The sequence below is a fragment of the Humulus lupulus genome, chromosome 1 (assembly GCF_963169125.1).
Source record: "Humulus lupulus chromosome 1, drHumLupu1.1, whole genome shotgun sequence".
NCBI classification, from domain to species: Eukaryota; Viridiplantae; Streptophyta; class Magnoliopsida; order Rosales; family Cannabaceae; genus Humulus; species Humulus lupulus.
In genome coordinates, this window is record NC_084793.1 from 88,250,463 (window position 1) to 88,271,941 (window position 21,479).

The following is a 21,479-nucleotide window of genomic DNA, read 5'->3' on the forward strand; positions in this document are numbered from 1 at the left end:
TTTCCCTTCCAGGTAGCAAATAGGTTTTCTCTGTGGCACGCGTAGTGATGTGGGAAGTTCTGTCGTCCTGGTGTGTATGGCGTGGGGGCATCCTATGGACGAAAAATGATCAATGAAAAACGCCATTTTTAATAATGTTTTGTTTTATGAGATTTTCTTTAAAAATTTATCAGTGGGACTTGAATTGTTGGTTGTTTTAGTACTTTGCATAAAAACTGATATTTTCTTGGGCCCAACTTGCATGTTTTTAAGCAAGACCTCACTAAAACCTTTATAATAAGTGGCTTTCTTTTATAGACCAATGAAAATGTGAATGTTTTATTAAGTACTAGTCTAGGGCGTTTTACAAATGGTATCAGAGACGGTCGTCCATGTTTCCAAGGACCCCCCCATACAAGCTAAAGACATGAAAATCTCACCTCACCGCGTCGTAAGTATTTGTTTATGTGCTATTACTTGTTTTCGTTTTATTTAATTTTTTGTAGTTCGTTACTACAGTAGTAAGATGCCTCCTGTATTGAAAACAACTAAGAAACAATTTCTTAAGGAGATCCGCGCGATTCCTAAAGTCCAGCTTGATGAGGACCCTTGCGATTGGCGTATAGCATTCTTGAAAACGACAAAGGAGGTCTGTGATCGCATCCAAGGGATGATGAATAAAAGGGGAGCCTTGCTTTGGCCCATAGAGCAATTCTAGGTGATGAGTGAAGCATTGTCGATGTAATCAGAGGCTCTTCAACAGTTGAATCGATCATGGAATGATGTTGTGCCAGAAGACCTGGAGGTTAGCACCATGGAGTTTGTGATTCGCGAGAGCTGGTGTTAGTAAAGACAGATGATGGCGGAATAGAAGAGCGTGTGGAGACGGTGCATGACGTGGAAGTAGAATTGGCAGTTGAGGAAGTATTATGAGCTATACTGCATCTGACCGCGAGGATGGAGATTATGGCAAGTGCTCCCGGCTATTTCCACATTCCGGAGAACATTTTTTATTATAGTTCAGGGGACGAGTCCACCATTGAGGACTAGGGTCCAGTTCGAAATCGTCGCATGGGGTGCTGGTAGTAAGATGGAATAATAATAATTTTCTAAGACCTTAAGGGATTTATGTTTTGATTAAGTAAACACTTTTGGGATTGTTTAATTTTGGAATAATTTAAACATTTTGAATGCTATGGATATTTTGTTGCAAACTCTGAATGATGTAGTTTGAATGTATGATTTTGCAAATATCTATCAAACCAATATGCAATGTTCCTCCCTTATAATTTTCCTTTGATTGCCTTAGAACATCATCATGTCGACCAAAGGAAGAGGAGGAAAGGGAAGAGGAAGAGACAGAGGAAAGGGTGCCTCCACAAGGTCTGAAACTACGGCCACCCCTGACGTTGAAATGCCATCTGTTCAACCTACAGCTCCAGCAACACCATCTGTGGACCTGGCCGCAGAGGTAGCAAAGTTAAGAGAATAGTTGAGACTAAGAGATGAGGAACTAGCATAAGCTAGACAAGCACCACAAACATCCCAAACACACCAGATACCTCAAGTACCAGTGGTGCAACCTCAGCCGCTAGTACCACCACCTGCACCACTACCAGTAACCTATGGGTTCGAACCAGTATATGAATGCTTTAGGAAACAAGCCCCACCAACTTTTGAAGGGAAAGCTGATCCAATGGTGGCAGAAGATTGGTTAAGGTCGGTTAAGGCTATTTTCGATCATATGGAGTTAGATGACCGCCAAAGGGTTTCTTGCGCAGTTTATCTACTTAAGATGGATGCACGGATTTGGTGGGATGTGACCAAACAGACCCGTGATCCAAATACCATGACTTGGGCAGAGTTTTTCCAGGCATTCAGTAAGAAGTATTATAGTCCAACTGTGCTAGCAACTAAGGTTGACGAATTTAAAACTCTGGTACAAGGGAATCTTTTGGTCACTGACTATGCACAGAAGTTCGATCGATTGGCCAAATTTGCCCCTGAAGTGGTGCCAACTGATGCATTACGAGTCCAGAGGTTTGTAAGGGGACTCAAACCAATGATCGCAAGGGACATTAGAATGACCAGTGCGGGAGTGGTCAGTTATGCACAGGAACTGGATAGAGCTCTTGAAGCTGAATATTTGGAAGAACGGATATGGAAGGATAATACCGCTAGAAGAGAGAACAACCGCAATAAGAGCTTCCATGAAAGCAACAAGAGAAAGGCTAATGAAGGGCAGAATAGTGGGGTTGATAAAAGACCTAGACCTCCGGCTACGAATAGCAACATCCATAACTCTCAGAACCATAGCAACCGCTTCAATGACCGGAACTGTGGGAACCAACAAGGAAACCGAGTCGAGCATCCTATCTGTCCTAAGTGCTCGAAGAGACACCCAGGAGAGTGCCAAGCGGGTACCATCAAATGCTTCAAGTGCGGCCAGGCAGGACACTTGAGAAAGAATTGCCCACAATGGAAGGCAGGATAGAATAACAATAACAATCTGGTGCCAGCAAGAGTTTTCGCCTTAACCCAGAATGAAGCGGCCAATAGCAACACCGTGGTTACAAGTCAACTCCTTATATCTGGTACAATGTGTAGAGTCTTAATTGATTCTGGAGCGACTCATTCTTATGTTTCCACGAATGTGATTGATAGACTGAAGATGCCTTATAAGATGTTTGAACATAACTTTAGTACATTGTTGCCATCGGGAGATATGATGTTGTCAAATAAGTGGTTACCATCAATACCTATAACGGTAGAGGGCAGGGAGTGCCCAGCAGATCTCATAGAACTGATCATACCGGATTATGATGTCATACTTAGCATGGATTGGTTATCCAAACATGGGGCTACGATAGACTGTCGAAAGAAGACCGTAGAGTTCAGGCCAAAGGAAGGAGAGGTCTTTTCCTTTAAAGGCGAAGTAGCAGGCTTTCGAACACCCATAATATCTGCACTGGAAGCACGGAATATGATGCAACATGGATGTTCTACGTTCTTTGCCAGTGTGGTGGATAAGTCCAAGGAGTCAGAACTAAGGCCAGAAAATGTACATATTGTTTGTGGGTTCTTGGAGGTGTTTCCCGAGGAATTACCAGGACTACCCCCGGACAGAGAAATCGAGTTTGTAATCAAACTTGCGCCTGAAACTGCACCGATATCTAAAGCACCCTATCAAATGGCGCCGGCAGAGTTAAACGAACTTAAGAACCAGCTACATGAGTTGTTGGATAAAGGGTTCATAAGACCTAGCCATTCGCCATGGGGAGCACCAGTCCTATTTGTGAAGAAGAAGGACGGGAGTATGAGAATGTGCATTGATTACCGAGAACTCAATAAGTTCACCATTAAGAATAAATATCCTTTGCCTAGGATAGACGACCTTTTTGATCAACTGCAAGGGGCTTCAGTATTCTCGAAGAATGATCTTCGATCCGTGTACCATAAGTTGAAAGTGAAAGAGGGAGACATTCCAAAAACGGCCTTCAGAACTCGCTATGGGCACTATGAATTCTTAGTGATGTCTTTTGGACTCACCAACGCCCCAACAACCTTTATGGACATGATGAATAGGGTATTTAAGGATTTCTTGGACAAGTTTGTAGTAGTGTTCATTGATGATATCCTCATTTACTCGAAGACCAAGGAGGAGCATTTGAGATTGACTCTAAATAGATTACGAGAACATCAGTTGTACGCCAAGTTCTCTAAATACGAGTTTTGGCTGGAACAAGTAACTTTCTTAGGGCACATAGTTTCTAAGAATGGGATAGCAGTAGACCCATTGAAGATCAAGGACATTAGAGACTGGCCTCAGCCAAAGAATGCCTCAGAAGTTTGGAGTTTCTTAGGGTTGGCGGGTTATTATAGGAAGTTTGTCGAGGGTTTCTCGAAGATCGCCACCCCGTCGACCAACTTAACCTGGAAACATCAAAAGTTTTCATGGACAGAAAAATGTGAAGAGAGTTTTCAGACCATGAAGGAAAAGCAGATTTCCGCGCCTATCTTTTGTGTTCCCATTGAGGGCGGGAAATTTGTGGTGTACTGTGATGCATCAAAGAACGGCTTGGGATGCGTGTTGATGCAAGAAGGGGAGGTGGTAGCTTATGCTTCCAGACAACTCAAGGAATATGAGCAACGGTATCCCATTCATGACCTTGAATTGGTAGCAGTAGTGTTCGCACTAAAGATATGGAGACATCACCTGTACGGAGATAAGTGTGAGATATACACCGACCACAAAAGTCTGAAATACTTTTTCACACAAAAGGAACTGAACATGAGGAAGCGAAGGTGGTTAGAACTAGTAAAGGATTATGACTGTGAGATTCTATATCACCCAGGCAAGGCCAACATGGTTGCAGATGCTTTGAGCAGGTGGGGACATGGGAGTGTCTCAGCACTACATACAATAGAGATGCCTCTACAGAAAGAGATCATAAATGCCGGCATCAAAATTGTGATGGGAAGTTTGGCGAACCTCACATTGCAATCCTTCCTATTGGAACAAATTCGAGAAGGACAAAAATTGGATGAAGCCTTAGTGAAACAAGAGGCTTTGGTACAAGAAGGTGGCAGCAGCGATTTCACAATGTCTAATGGTGGATTGCTGAGATACAAAGATAGGATTTGCGTGCCTGACAATGCTGAAATTAAGGAAAGTATTATGAAAGAAGCGCACACAATGTCTTATTCCTTGCACCCAGGGTCCATGAAAATGTACCAAGACCTTAAGGCACTGTATTGGTGGCATGGAATGAAGAGGGACATTGCTGAGTTTGTTGCTACATGTTTGACATGCCAGCAAGTCAAAGCGGAACACTAGAGGCCAGCAGGGTTGCTACAACCGCTCTACATTCCTGAATGGAAATGGGAGGATATCACAATGGATTTTGTGGTAGGGTTTCCTAGAACCACCAAGGAGCATGACTCAGTGTGAGTGATAGTAGATAGACCCACTAAGTCTGCCCATTTTCTGCCAGTTAAGACCACATACTCGACGGATCAATATGTTGACTTGTATATTAGTGAGATAGTGAGACTTCATGGGGCGCCAAAGTAGATAATTTCTGATCGTGGGTCAGTTTTCACATCGAAATTTTGGAAAGGACTAAAATTTAGCACTGCATTTCATCCTCAAACCGATGGCCAGTCTAAGAGGACCATTCAGATTTTAGAAGACATGTTGAGGTGCTGTGCTTTGGACTTTTTGAGAGTATTGTAACCGATATCTACCCCTAATGGATTTCTCGTATAATAACAATTACCAATCTACTATCGAGATGGCTCCCTATGAGATGTTATATGGGCGTAAGTGTAGATCTCCTGTACACTAGGATGAAGTTGGGGAGAAACAGATTTTAGGCCCTGAAGCAGTTAGGGAAGCTAGTGAGGCGATTGAGAAGATTCACCAAAGGATGCTTACTGCGCAGAGTAGGCAAAAGAGCTACGCTGACCTCAAGAGAAGGGACATCAAGTTTTTAGTGGGTGAGTTTGTTTTCTTGAAAGTCTCGCCGATGAAAGGTGTGATGCATTTTGGAAAGAAAGGGAAGTAAAGCCCTAGATATATTGGTCCATTTGAGATTTTGGATAGAGTAGGGCAAGTTGCGTACCGTTTGGCACTTCCCCCAGTATTAGCTGAAACGCATAACATCTTTCATATCTCGATGTTGCGTAAGTATGTGTCAGACCCCTCTCAAGTTTTGAGATACGAGCCGTTACAGCTGAAGCAGGACCTGAGTTATGATGAGCAGCATGAGTGCATTATAGAAAAGGGAATCAAGGAATTAAGATCCAAAAGGATTCCACTAGTTAAGGTCCTGTGGAAGAAAAGTACGGAACGAGAAGCAACATGGGAGTTGGAGGAGGGTATATTATGGTGCACCAAATTTTTTTTTTAGTTATTAAATATTTTGGTGTTTTATTTTATTTAAGTGTTAAGTGTGGTGAATTGTTTTATTTAAATGTTGTTTATTTTATTTAGTTGTTGTTTGTTTTATTCAATTGTTTGTTATTTTATTTAATTGTTAGAATTTTTTGTAGATTTTTTTTGGGAAATTATTTGTTAAATGATATTTATTTCTTTTTTATTTTTAAAAATGTGATTATGTGAGATTTGGTTAAATGCACGAAGGTGCATGGTAGATAGTGATGTACCCTAGTGATATAGTGTGTGCTAGTGCATGGTAGCATGATGGACATGGGTAGAATTTCCTACACATTATATAGTTGCCATATATTAGATTTAATTGATTTATTTAAAAAAAAAAAGGGGAATGGGAAACCATGTGGTGGACATGTAAGTGTAGTGGGAAAGGAATGGTTTATTCCATTTATTTTCTTAATTCAAATAAATTAAAAATTAGAAGACCATGGTTATTTTAAGCAAGGATGTGATCATCTTTTTATTCCATGCCATTTAAAGATAAAAACAATTATACAAAAATTAAGAGAAAATATGGAGAGAATAGGAAACTTACCTTTTCTTTTTATTAAGCCATTATGAGAGAATAAGGATAAAGGGGAAAGGAAAGAGGAGAAGAGCCATTTACTCTTGTGGCTGCCGAAATTAAAGAGAGAAAGAGAGAGTGGGACATGAGTTAGAGAGAGAAGGAGAAGAAGGAAGAAAGGAAGAAGATGGAGAAGGGAAGACCTAGTCTAGGGTATGCCTTCTTTGTGTTATGCTTGTTATTTTCTCTTCTCTTTCTAGTAATATTGACTATGGTTTCTTTAATGTGTGTTGTTGGATCTCTTCTTCTTCTCATGGTGGATTTCATAGAAAAACCGTAGACTACAAGGGGTGGTAAAGTTTGGGTGTTGATCAATTTGTGTTCTTGATTTTACAATCAAGAGAGGTATCAAATCTCTGACCCTAATGTTATGATGTTCATGGATTGATGTATATTTTTCTTATATTTTGATGCAAGGGAAGATAGACCTAGGCGTGGGCATGGGTTGATGTTGTTTGGGTTTGATTTTTATGGTTGTGTATTAAAATATGTGTAGTGAGATGATTGTTGAAATATGGTGATTGTGATATGTTGTTGAAAGCTTCTATATGGTTAAATGATAGGTATGTTTTGGCTTAAAGAAATTATGTGAAATTGTACAAGGGTTTAAATTTGTGATCTATGAAAAGTGCTGATGAATATTTAAAATACATGAAAAGAATGGGTTAATTTTTGATTAAATGTGTTTCGGCCTAGGGTAATGCTCAAGTATGATGGTTATTTTTTTTGTGTTTAATGTCAATTTAATCATAGAAATCATGATAGGTTGTGATCTTGTATGAATTTATGATGGTTTTGTTCTTTGGAATAATTGCATGGTAATAATATATTGAGAGTATACTTAACACAAGATCAAGGGTGGTTATTTGTTCATGACTTGTGAATAAGTTTCAAGGTGATTAATGAATTATTGTATGCTCATGATGTGATTAAAATGGTTAAAGAGGTTAGAAGCATGCTAGGGTTTGTGTTGGAATATTGTACATAAATAAGCATGAATTTTGTGAATATAATGAAAAGAATAAATTTTATGATTTAATGTGCTTGCTGATTTTTGTGCCAAAAATAATGTTGTTAATGATGAGAATAATGTTTTGAGTGCTTAAATAAACTTTGCAAGTGTTTTGATGTTTTAATAAATTTAATGGGAAATTTAATTATGCCTTGAAATGATATTTTGTGTAAATAAATACATAGAGATTTTTTTTTTTTTTTTTTGAGAAAATATGAGTTTTTAAAAATAAAGATGGTGATTTTAATGAAAAAATTTGATTGCTGGAATTTTTGTTTAAAAAATGTAAAATGTGTTTCAATAAAAGGAATTTGATTGGTATTTTGAAATAAATAAATAACCTAAACAATGGTAAAACTGAAAAGTGATATTTTTAATATAATATGAGTGGTTATTTTACAAGTTATGATTTTCTTTAATTAGATTAAGAAAAAAGTTGGATTTAATTCACTTGTGATTTTCTAAATAATGGCGGAAAGTTTAGTTTAAAAAGTTTTAGATAGTTATTTAATTTTCACATATGAATTTGTGTCACATAAAATTAAGTACTTAAAATAATTCAAACAAAATATATTTTTTCCCACACTTAAAATTATTATTTTTCTCACATCAAAATATGAAATTCTATTAACTTAAATTAAATTGTTATTTTCTAAGGAGACATGATAGTCATAGGTATTTTCTTTTTCAAATAATTTCCAATGCCTTTGCTTTTCTTTGTAATTAAAAATAATAAATGGGTCTTTTATATATTCTTAATTGCTAAATAAAATTGTTTTTATGAAATAAAAAGAATGTCTTGGGAGATTTAATCAACCTAGTAATTTTAAGAGGATAAACAATGGTAAACAAAACATGCTACAAGTCTATTATTTTAAAACGATAGAAGTAGACGCATGGAATTATCATTTTTAACGCCACATTTACGCAACATTCCCACGTATGCATGTTACATGCAAATTCACTTTTACATCCAATATAATGTCTATTATGCAACCATGTAGTTTTTATAGAAAGATCATGCATGCAATATAGGTAGAATGAGCATTATTCTTTGTATGATCTTATGTGTATTTAAGCATATGTGTATGTTGTGTGTAACTCCTACCATGTGTCCATGGCCCATGCACACATGAGTTATATGAGAGGGCAAAGTAGTAATTGTATGAAGCTAAGAAATGTCGTTTTGATTATGGTATAGGCTCGTTGAGAAGTTGTGGTTTTACTTAGCTTGGACCTGAGGTAAGGAAGTTAGATAGAATTTATGATTGTTATATTATGAATGGTAAGGTTGTTCTGTGAATTAAATGATATGAATTATGAATGCCATAATGTGATGATATGATGGCTTGTATGAGTGTTGTATGATATGAATGGATGTTAGCGTGATGAACGCGACACATCAAAATGGGTTGCTAAGGATAAGAAGACGTAACCCGAGTTACTAAGGATATGAAGACGTAACTCCATGGGCAGACGCGCCGAGGTTATTCAAGGACCAGAGACTATTGTTTACCTCAAAGCACTACACCAAACACCCATTACCATAACACATTATTATAATACTATTAAAAAAGAGTTATGGTATATTATCAAAATTTCAGGCGGAAAATAAAATAAAAAGCGCCAATTTCCCTTTGACCCATTTCCCGTAGACCTATCTCTCTCGGTCTCTCACTCCCCTTCACGAAAGACAAATCCTTAGAAGAGGCACATCTCCTCTCTCTCGGATCTCTTTCTCCCACCAGACCTCTCTCCTTCCCTCTTTCTCTCTCACCTGTCTTTATGGAGCCCAACCTTCCCTAGCATCGGCAAACGACGCAAATGACAGGGGCTCGTGGGTCTTGTGAAAATGACTGGCTCAGGGTCGTGGGTGGCTTGGTCTCATGGAGGGGGTGGGTGGCTCGGTCTCGCGGAGGGGGTGGGTGGCTCGGTCTTACGGAGGGGGTGAGTGGCTCGGTCTCATGGAGGGAGTGGGTGGCTCAATCTTGAAAGTAACAGCTGGTTATGGAGAGAATGGTAAGTGTATTTACTGGAGAGCTTTATCTCTGATGTGTTGAACTTGTAGAAATCTAGTTATGAGACACGCTAAAAAAATTGGTAATATAGTTTCATTCTTGTTTTTGTACCAGTATAACTTAGAATAATATAAGGCCTTGTGCTAATTTTGTAATACAAACATGTGTTGAATTGAATGTTATATGCTTCAGTTCAATAATTTCATTACCACAAACTTTTTGTGTCTTTGTGTGTAAAAAATTACAATACTACTTATACAACTCTTGGTGTGTATATTTATTTTACTGTCTTGATATGGAAGTAAAATCTCAGATTTTGAATCTGTTAAGCAAAAGCTTGAGTATTCCTTATGTGATCAATTAATTATGTAGTCAAAATAAATATGTATTATTGACTTGCAATCTTTTATACTTCATTCGCCCCGTAAATTCCATATCTGTGCCCGACCCTGTGCAGCATCGCTCTCTGTATCATCAGGCAATAAAGTCTTTTTTAAACAAGAATTTCATATTGAGAAAAGAGAACTGAGAATCGCATCGAAGGTCAGTGATTCTCTGCTTCATATGTTGCTAATTTTCTTTTTCCCACCTTTTCTTATCTAAAAATATTGTGACTAGGTACCCGAGATTCTTACTGCTGGTTCCAAACTAGAAAATATCATTTTTGAAATTGTCAACTGTGAGGGTATTGTGGATGATACTATCCACGATGAAGAGAAAACTGGTCTGTCACATATGCTAACAATAAAGGCTGATTAGCTTAATTTGGGAGAGTCTGTCCGATATACTTTCAAGCATGGGCACTGCATTGTTCCTGCTATTCCTTTATCTCAAATTGCAGGAAACTATAGCTTCTTAGCTATCCATTCTCGCCATTCAAACCTTAGTCTGAATGTTGAGGTGGGAACAACTATGTAAAAGCTATATGTGATGTTTTTGTTTTGTTGGTTGAAGTAGTTTACAAACCATTACTTATTGGACCATTGATATACTCCATATGCAGGTTCATGTCAAACCTACTATACCAAATCCAAAAGTGGAGCATGATGGAAAAAACTTCTCCACGGTCATTGAAAATAATAAAAAGGTACAAGCATACAACTACTAATTGTCACTTTTACATTACTTTTCAAAGAATATGCAGTTTTTATCTTGGCATGGACTAACCATTGTAATAATTATTTTTATTCATTTATAGAGTTTCACAGGCTTTAGGAAGATAGATCTTCCTTTCTTGTACACATTTCATGCTAGATTTATGATTTCTTGAGTTTCTTTATTTCACTGCAGGTCTTTGAAGAGGACCTGTTAAAAATTGGCTCTGTAGTCCGAATATTGGAAGAAAAATATGTCAAGCTAAATGAAGAGAAGGAAAAAATTGAGCAAACTATGAAAAAATTGCATGGTTTTGACTGGCTAGCACATCTATAGCTATTCTTTTTTATCTGCTGGAATCATTGTAAAAATGTTTTGACATATCTAAAGAATCTACTTGACCAAATCGACCATTTAATTTTGTGACACTGACATGTCCTTCCATGCTAGATAGTATACCTGGGCGCACTCACTCGGCTTTTAAAAATTATTGTAGTGATGAGACGACACCCTTTTTTCTATTGTGTGTCCCGGGCCTTGTTTTTCTAGTTTTAGGACATATTTGCTATATTAGAACTTTGTTGATTGAAGTACTTAACGGGATCTTATATTTGTTGTAAAATTTCTAGATTCTACAGAACTATATCCATTTAGTCTCGAAAATCAGTTGTCCTCAAAAGAGGAAGTGATGGAGAATATAGAAAAGATGGGTAACTCTGCTGCTGTGGTTCTTTGCATTATTTCTAGGGGAATTCCATTCCAAGAGCCAGAAAATCATTTAATGAAAGACACAATAGGAGTGGTTGCTCTACTTGGAAGAGTTCGACCTCATTGCAGCCAGCTGAGCAGGTCAAACATCTCATGTGTTTGCATTTTCCCAACCAAAACACTATCTTGTCGTCCTTTTATTTTATTTTTTCTTTATTCGGTTCTAACTTGTAGGTTTGTCTACATTTAGGATACTGTCAGAATACTTGGGTGCAGATCAAATGCTTGCTGTTGTCGTTAGATCTTTCGAAACTGTTGTTCTTCTAGAAAGGTATAAACAAACTGGAGAAGTTGATCGCAGCCATGTTATTCATGAAGAAGCAGCCATTCTTGGAAAATCTATAAATGGTCGATTTCTTGTTATATACTTTGACAATATAAGGTGACATCCAAAGCTTCTTAACTACAATTAATTTATTGACACAAGATAATCTCTCCTTTCTTATCAAGTACAAAGTTGGATCATCTTAGAATATGAAGATTTACTCAGAGGACTAATATTCCTTATTGTTTGGCAGTCCATTCAGAGGTATCTTGTCGTTTATGGCCATCTTAGTCAGTAATTACTATATGAATGGACAATTTATATCTCACTATATTCTTTTTGGGCTATTTGGTATTTGGACAAATGTTTTAAGTGTTGTTGATAGTTGTGTATACTGAACCGTATCTTATCATTGTTAGATTAAGCAATCACTCTTTTAGACACAATGATTCTATATTTCAAATGGTATAGGCTTACCTGGTACGATTAAAATAGGACCTTGAAAGTGTTAAGCTTGGTATAGATCACATCAGTGACCCATCTATGTGGTATCTTGATGAGTAGGCCACATCATTGTGCCCCATCTTTGTTTTTTTCTTGAATTGAACCTCAGTTTCTCATGCCAGTGCGTCAACTATCTAATGCATTTGAACTATCTAACATTTTCTTTGCTTGAATTTTTTTAGTGTAAAAGTTGAATTTGTCAGATTAGTCTTAGTGTCCAGTCTTTTAAGTTTAATTGGAGAGCTGATTATTGAAATATAAACTGAACTGCAATTTGTTGGATTCAAAACTTGGACAGTGTATTATACTAAACTATTCGGTTCTTATCATTACAAAATGATTTGCTGTTGTCTATCCTTGTGTAGATCTCTACAAATTTTTATTCTCCAAATATGAATGTTGTCAATGAGAACTTCCTCCCTCTGCTCAAACGCCTTGATGACTGCATAGCGTAAGGGGATGCTATTTACATCATATATATTTATCTATCTATTTTTGCTGCTTTAGTTGCATTCATTAAATATTACTTGTGCCGTACCATTAATTTATATGTTGATTTAGGGAATTACTAGCATATTTTGTTGAGACATTTATTTTCTCAATCAACTTGATGACCTTAAACATTATCTACTTTATATTAGGTATGTAGAAAACAATCCACAATATGCTGAACCCGGCGTTTACTTACTCAAATTTCGACAACTGCAGGTAGAAACAAATTTATGCAGATAGCTGATTAGATAACGTTACATTTTTGCACATTCTTCCACTAAAATTTGTTTCCATTTCCAATAATTGAGTAATTTTTTTGTTATGACAGTCTCGAGCATTGGGTATGATTCGCTCTCATGTACTTTCTGTACTCAAAAGTGTGTCTTCTCAGGTAAAATAATGTAGTGGTTGAATTAATGCGCTCCATTGTTTTGTGCTGTTTTGTTGGGTTGGTAGACCTTTGTTTCTGTCTCCTTTTGGTCTTAAATCAAGTGCTCTGTTTGTTACCTAAAAAAGAAAATGTTCTAGTTCTATATGGTTATTGTTTCTTCATCAGGTTCATTCAGCAATCCGGAGCAATAGTAGCAGCAAGGCATCTCTTGCTGAGGATGTAGAGGCATCTGTTATATATGTTCGTTTCAAGGCAGCGGCAAGTGAGGTACTGTTTCTTTCTTAGCGATTCTTTTTTATTAAGACTCCTGTTTGGTCAGTAATGATATGTAATTAAATCTCCTCTGCTGTAGGTTCATGCGGCCAGAAACTGCACAGGGCGTATTTGTTAACTTCAAAGACTTGTACTATTACAATGGGAACAAGCTTCCTTTTGCTGCTGCTCAAATTGGCCAGGCTTTCAGAAATGAGGTTCTTGATTTTCTTATCTTTGGACTTTAGCACTTATGTTTGCATAGGATGCTCATATTATTTCTAATTGGTAACGGGTCTTTGTAACTAGTATTTTGGTCCTCTCCTTTCTTATAAGAACAGAAAATAACCCTGTAATGTAGCTGTTGCATTCCTTAGTGCTATGCTTCTTTTGTGCCCAAAACTGTGTCCCATTGATCTGTGACAGTGTTGCAAGGTCCATTTTGTCTTTTAAATTAATTACTCTTAAGATATTTCCAAGTTTGCCAAGTAAAAAAAAAGGTTTGCTTTATAAAAATATAAAAAGCAGCAATGTTTCTTCCTCTCTTATCCATCTGTGTAAAACTATTATTGGAAAGGTTGTAATATTGGGTAGTGAGATCATTGAATGGGTAATTTTACCTAAAAGTTTCGTCACATCTCTTGATTGTGAGCAACATAACTAGAATTTTGCTTTACTAATTGTGTCATAGTTTGATTTAGACATGATAATTTCTAAAGGATTCTTCTGTTGTATGAATAGATATATGAACTGGGTTGGAACTAGGACAATTTACAACTTCTAGGACAGGGTAGAAACTTCATGTTATGATAAATGGCAGTGTAAGTAACATCTCATTCAATGGAAGTCTTAAAGGCAGTGCTAATATAACAATAAAACTTTTTCTATAAGCCCTGCTAATTTAAAATTGTATTTGTCCTCTGGTTTTGCTAGTCTACTTAGTTTTGTTTCCTCAACTGAAATATATGAGCACTGCCCTGTTTTTGTTTCTCAGGCAAGTAAAAAAGCCTTGGATCCAGTTGCTCCAGTTTATAAGTACTGCCTTGTATCAGTATCTAACATATTAACTTCAACATGCCAAAATGAGGTTAGCTGTCTCCATTTTCAGCGTTCAAGTCTAGCGCTAATCCATATTGCATTAGAACGGAAAGAGGTTGTTGCAGAGCTAACCAAGCTTGCTTCAACAAAAAGAATAGCACCCGGTGATTTCTCATAAATCTGTCGGACACTAAAAAGGGTACATTGTCTTTTTATGTTTGGGTATTTCGTCTGCATCATTTATACCTCTATCTATTGCCAAGGATCTTTTTAATATTGCATAGTTTAGTGTTCAATCTGCTCCATTAAGTTTTAACTTCATGCTTTATATTCTTACTTCTGTTATAAGTTTATACTTGCTTTTTGAGTTGATGAATAAAAATCATTTAATTCTTTTTCTGTACAGCTCATAACAGATGTTAATATCGTTGTAGCAGTCGAGGCAATTCAAGCTATTGGCAATCTTGTTCGGGGTTTAAGAACTAATTTCTCTGCAAGTTCACGCTTCCTATTGCCAGTTTTGCTGGTATGTTCATTTTTTGCTAGCTAAAAAAATAATATTATATCAACTTAAAATGCAAACAGACTGTTTGAATGTAACCAAGCTGTTCAAGTGTTCATTTACTTTTTGCCAGTTACTTACAACTGAGCATGGTGGTATTTTTTTTTTTTGGATTTTGACTTGTACATTCATTTTTCTTATTAATAAAAGTGCACTTAGTCATACGAGTAGATTCTTTTTTAGAAGTTCAAATGATGTTGATCGTAGCTTTGATTTGTATATAAAGTGATTTTTTTATTCAATTTTACTTTTCATATATATTTTGATCTGGTTTATCTCAGATTTTTCTTAGAAATAATTTAATAAAGATTGAAGAAGGGATATTGGTTTATTGCATTTATCTAACTCCTTTGATTTATCTCTCTCTCTCTCTCTTATTTTTTTTTTATAAAGGAAAAATTGAAAGAGAAAAAACCTGCCTCTACTGAGGCACTAAATCAAAGTCTTCAGGCAATGCATACAGCTGAGTACTTAAGTCTAGCTGACATTGTGGAAGGCAAGTATATCTTTATCCTACGTTGTAGTTCTTTAATTCAGAATATAGTATTGTCATAGGATTCCTTACTATGTTTTTGGTTTAAGTTTTTTTTTTATTAGAGATTAGATGACATAAATTCTTTGCATTTGAGTGTTTGTAATTGCTTTGATAGGTGGTAATTTTGATTTTGCCCAAACTGTAATGGATGTTGTCTATTGCAGATATTAAGACAGCTGTAAAAAATAAAAAGTTCCTCTTGTACAGTCATCAACTCTTAACTGGGTAACATTCTGTATTGAAACAAGTAACAAGGCTGTTATTTTAAAGGTGCACAAGGACTATGTGCCTATCCTTATGGAGGCAAGTGCATTTATGTTTGTAGTTGTAATATATTTCATATTTTTGAACAATCAGTTGAGTAAAATGTGCTAAACATTGCTTATTCCCATTTATTTTAGAAGACAGCTTCAGTACTGGTTTTGATGAGTTTAGAGCACTAATTCATGGTTTCTTACTTTTTCACAGTGCCTCAATGATGGGACTCCAGATGTGAGGGATGCAGCCTTTTCAGCTTTGGCAGCGATAGCTAAGGTATCATTTTATTTATTTATCAATTTTGTGCTTTTGCTACTTAATTCTGAATTTTGATTATTGATGGTATGGATTTATTTCTTCTTTGCCCATTTTATTTAGTTGGTTGGTATGAGACCCTTGGAGCGGTCACTTGAAAAACCTGATGATGTTAGAAGAAAGAAGCTTTCTGAAATGATTTCAAGTTCTGAAGGTGGCACATCCACCAATACAAGCTCAGGTTTGTAATATCTTTATAGCATCAGTTCTTATATCACTAATTTGTTCAACATTCTTGTGAGTTTTTATAACCTTGTGTGCATACTTATTATTGTGTGAGCAGCAGTCCAAGCTTCTTGTGCAACCGCATCCTCTCATGAGGTGAGTTATTTCTTATATAATGGATTTATGGAAGTTAAAGAACAATGCTATGTTGAGAGGTTGCATGTAATGCTGCTATGTTACACGCTTTTAGTTAATATTCTTCTGGATTACAAAGTTATTTGGTCAATTAACATGATTTTGCCACCTACTAGCGTGTATTTTTTTGTTTGTTAAGAATGATCCTTGAGACCTCCAACGAGAAAGGATAATTATTTACATCTTTAATGTATGCAGGCATCAGATGCTTCATTTGTTAAAAAGTCAGCAGCAAGCATGCTTAGTGGGAAGAGGCTTGTTCAAGTAGCTGTGAGTTCTTGACACTGTTAATTATTTTTGTTCATATGTTGTTGAAGTTATTTTGATCTTGATATCTTGTGATTGATGATATTTTCTATCAGCCTACCAACAAAAAAGGGGCTTCTGCTAAAGGGGGTGTGAGTAAGAAGAGTGATGCACCTGCACAGACAAAATCCTCTAAATCTGTTGAAACACCCGAAGATGTTGAGAGAGTGGTACACACTTATTGATATATGAGCTGTCTAATTTTTACTTCAAATTCTACATCTTTTTGTCTCACTGTTTTTCTGAATATTTGCAGCCATCTGAAATGGGTCTTGAAGAGATTGAAAGCAAATTGGGTTCTCTTGTACAAGTAGATACTATTTCCCAATTGAAGAGTGCTGTGTGGAAGGAATGGCTTGAAGGTTTGTTATAATGATACTGATTTGTTTAATAAAAAATTAGGTGATTTTTTATTTATTTAATTGCGATTGTTTCCTATTGGTTATGCAATCACACTAGGCATGGCTTCTACCTTTAATGTCTATCCATTTCACTATATATTATTTATTTTTTGAAAAGAAACTATACTTGAATTTTTGATGAAATAATACAAGGGGAGTGTGATATTAGTGTGCATACAATAACATTACAAATGTAAAATAAAACTCCACTACCATACCAAGTCTTAAAACGAAATATCATTGAACTCTTATGCATCATATAACTGAATGGCAATGCAAAATATCTATAAACCTTCCTCAACATCTGCAAAGATTCTTCTACCGTGTTCCAGCCATATAGCTCAGTAGATAGCCATTGTTACAACAATATAAATCTTTAACCTCTTGTCACCCGAAACAACATATCCCAAGAGATCGGAGCAATGTTGTGGCTTAGCTCACTGCTATTTTAAACTCTCTTTATAACTTAAACCACAGCAATATAGAAAAATTATAATGCAGAAACAAGTGATCTACTAACTCTGGCCTTTTTGCCTAAAATACATCATTTAGGACACAAAACTTAGCTGGCCTCCTTTTCGTAGCACCTCATGTACACCGAGACACCATGAAAGCAGTAACTATACAAAAATATTACTTTTGATGGTACTGAGCTTTTCCAGATATTTTACATTAAAGAATTGGTAGAACAGTGTAATATATTTCTTAGATAAAAGCCTTATGGGAGTGGAATTGATATATCTTTTTGGATGCTTTAGTTTCTATTTACTTAAAATGACTTTTTTTTGCAGCAATATCTTCATTTAAACAACAAGTGGAAGGTTTATCAGACCTAGACCACTGGGTTGAGTTATTGATTCGTTTACTGTGTGCTGTCCCTGGCTTGTGTTGTCCTTGTGTGCTATACAAATGGTGAATCCTTGTGTTGTCCTTATTGACACTTTGCAAACAATAGCTTAAAAGTTGCTTTTTCTCTTTTGGATAATTATCTATCAGCACTGGTAGATAATTTTGGGTTATGATGAATCTACACTACATATATATAATATGGCCAAATGTGTTAAGTACTTCTACATATCTAAGCTTATGCTTTCTACATATACTCATGTGAAGTGATCTCGTGTTTGTCATTTATTCTTTTAAATTTCTGTTGAGAGTTTAGTTGTGGAATAAAAGAGACATTGGTAATTATTTAGGTTTCTTCCTCCAGTAATGGATGTGAGATTCTATCTAGTCTAGTATTAGTTATCTGAAAATCTCATCTTCTCAAGCTTCAGATTTTTTTTAATTCATTTTGGTATCTTAGTAGTGATCACTACAAGCATAACAGCTGTTATAGGTCCTTTCTTTCATTCTCTCTCTCTCTCACCATTTATACATGTTGATGTTTTTCTGAGTTTCTCTTATAGATATATTTGTTTTCTTGATACATTTCACAAGCCTTGTTTTAAGTTGCATGTTTTGTTGCTTCAGTCATTGTTTTGTATGGTAGTACATCTTGCTATACCTTGCTGTTTTGTCAAGTTTTGGAGTTATTACAAATTTAATTTAAACTTTATATGCTTACAGGTGGAAACTAGCATAAGTCTTATGTTCTTAATAATAAAAGGACTTTTTTTTTTACAATGTGCAAGTATATTGAGATGATTTCTTTGGAGCAATTCTTGACAACATTTGTAGTTGAGGCCTTTAGAATGGAAGAATGTATTTCACTAATTTTTGTATACATTTCTTGTTTTGTATTTAGTGATAAAGGAATCTGAATTGGGCATAAATTATGTTGTAATATGATTTCTTAAGCCTAGACTAGTAGACTAAATATTGTAATTACATTTGAGTAATTAATAAAAATCTATTTATGTTACTTTATTTGGCTTCAACTTTCATATTTGTTTTCCTAGTTTAGTGTAAGTAAAAAAAGATTATGTTTCTCTAATCTAATATAACACATGTGTTATACTAAAGTGTAGTATAACACAAAAAAAGTGTTATATAATCGACTATAAATAACATAATTCAACACTTATCTATATATTAAAATAACACAGAAATTGTGTTATCGTTGATAGTACAATAACAAACTGGTCCAAATAATCCTTGAACACTCTGTTCATCATATCCATGAAAGCAGCAGGGGCATTAGTCAATCCAAATGACATAACTTAAAACTCAAAATGCCCATACCTAGTACGAAAAGCGGTCTTCGGTATGTCTCCCTCCTTGACCCTCAACTGATGATAACCAGAACGAAGGTCGATCTTAGAGAATACCGTCTTACCCTGCAATTGGTCAAACAGATCGTCTATCCTTGGCAAAGGATACCGGTTCTTAATTGTCAACTTATTCAGTTCTCTGTAATCTATACACATCCTCAGAGAACCATCTTTCTTCTTCACAAACAGAACTGGCGCACCCCAAGGTGAAAAACTAGGTCTGATAAAACCCAAATCCAACAACTCTTGTAGCTGCACCTTTAATTCTTTCAACTCAGCTGGGGCCATTCTGTATGGTTCTCTAGACACTGGCTCCGTTCCTGGGGCCAGTTCTATAACAAACTCAATCTCCCTGTGTGGTGGCAACCCTGGCAAATCTTCCGGAAACACATCCAGAAACTCACATACAAGCCTAGTATCCTCTGGTCTCACTGGCACGACCTGGGTGGTGTCAATCACACTGGCTAAGAATCCAATGCAACCCCCTTGCAACAAATCCCTAGCCCTCAATGCAGAAATCATAGGAATACCGGGTCCATGCACAGCACCAACAAATACAAAAGGATCCTCACCTTCAGGCTCAAAGGTGACCATCTTCCTTCTACAGTCAATGGTTGCCCCATACTTGGCCAACCAGTCCATACCCAGTATCATATCGAAGTTAGTCGTAACCAACTCTATCAGATCCACTGACAACTCTCTGCCCTCCACTATCACTGGCAAAGACCTGACCCACCTCCTGGATACAACCAGCTCCCCAGTGGGTAACAAAGTACCAAACCCCACAGCATAGAAATCACAAGGTCTACATAATCTATCAATAACACTACTAGCAACAAAAGAATGCGTAGCACCAGAGTCGATCAATACATTATAAGCAGTTCCTGCACTAAGAAGCTGACCTGTAACAACTGAGGGCGAAGCCTCAGCTTCTACTTGAGTCAAAGCAAACACTCGCGCTGGGGCCGAGCTGTCTGCCTTCCTGGGCTCTTCCTTTCTTGCCTTAGGGCAATCCTTCTTCAGATGACCCACTGCTCCACAAGAGAAGCAGGCCCTTGCCTTACACTCTCCCAAGTGATGCCTCTTGCATCTAGGACACTCGGGATAAGACCTCCAGGCTTCACTGCCCCCAGGACGACCTATTGTAACACCACGAGGTCTCCTGTCAGGACCTGGAACTGGGATGGTGTCAGGAGCCTTCCTCTTCTGATCACTGGGGCCAACACCCCTACCAGAACCCACGAATGGAGGACCTGGCCTCCTGAAATCCCTTCTGGCTGCACTTTCACGCCAGATCTTAATCTCTGCAGTTTCAGCTGTAAGCGCCTTCTCCACCACCTGTGCATAGGTAGTCACTCCTGCCACAGTGGTGATGCGCACATCTCGAGCTAACCTGGGCTGTAGCCCCTGTAAGAAACGCTCTCTCCTGGTCCCATCAGTGGGTACCAATTCCTTGGCAAACTTTGCCAAACGATCAAACCTTAAGGCATACTCGGTTACTGATAAGCTTCCCTGAAGTAGCCTCATGAATTCATCAGCCTTCGCCGCTCTAATGGCGTCATTATAATACTTTTCATCGAACAAGGTCTGAAATTCCTCCCAGCTCAGGAGATTAACATCCTTGGTCTGACCAACCACTTCCCACCAAATCCGGGCATCTTCCCGAAACATATAGGCAGCACAGGCCACCCTCTCAGTACCAACTACCTTCATAAAGTCAAGAACGGTGGTAATCATGCTCATCCATTGTTCAGCTTTGGTAGGATCGGCACTGCCTTCAAACACAGGAGGTTGTTGTTTCCTGAACCGCTCATAAAGAGGTTCCAATCTGTTTTCAACCCCAGGCAGTGGCCCAATAACTGGCACCGGCACAGAAGGTGCCTCTGCAACATTGGCAACTACAGGCACTTGCCGCTGTCTTAGGAGACGAAGCTCCTCTCCCTGTTTTAACACTATATCCTTCAAATCATCAAACAACTGTTGCCAGTTTGCAGGTGCTGGCTGTGGAATCTGAGATTGGTCATTCTCTTGACCCTGACTGTTATTATTCTGGCCTGGATCACTCTGGCCAGCTGACATGTTTGTCTGTCCTGAGTTCATTCTGTCACTGATACCTTACTGAAACAATGATCAATACGGCCAGTCAGGTAGTAATAACTAAACCTCTTGCCGCCTTACGGTCCAAGAACAAACA

The 21,479-nt window shown here is 37.2% G+C and overlaps 3 long non-coding RNA genes across 3 annotated transcripts; all 3 read left to right on the top strand.

Moving 5' to 3' along the window:
* The first annotated feature begins 9,497 nt into the window (after positions 1-9,497).
* LOC133814065 (uncharacterized) lies at positions 9,498-10,304 on the top strand. The gene is made up of 3 exons (XR_009884768.1): positions 9,498-9,531; positions 9,988-10,073; positions 10,149-10,304. It is a non-coding gene; the product is annotated as an uncharacterized LOC133814065 (long non-coding RNA).
* On the top strand, positions 10,299-11,139 carry LOC133814070 (uncharacterized). Its single transcript, XR_009884769.1, has 3 exons — positions 10,299-10,430; positions 10,534-10,617; positions 10,821-11,139. It is a non-coding gene; the product is annotated as an uncharacterized LOC133814070 (long non-coding RNA).
* Positions 11,140-11,321: 182 nt separating this feature from the next.
* On the top strand, positions 11,322-12,604 carry LOC133814073 (uncharacterized). Its single transcript, XR_009884770.1, has 3 exons — positions 11,322-11,474; positions 11,584-11,922; positions 12,528-12,604. It is a non-coding gene; the product is annotated as an uncharacterized LOC133814073 (long non-coding RNA).
* Positions 12,605-21,479: the final 8,875 nt, after the last annotated feature.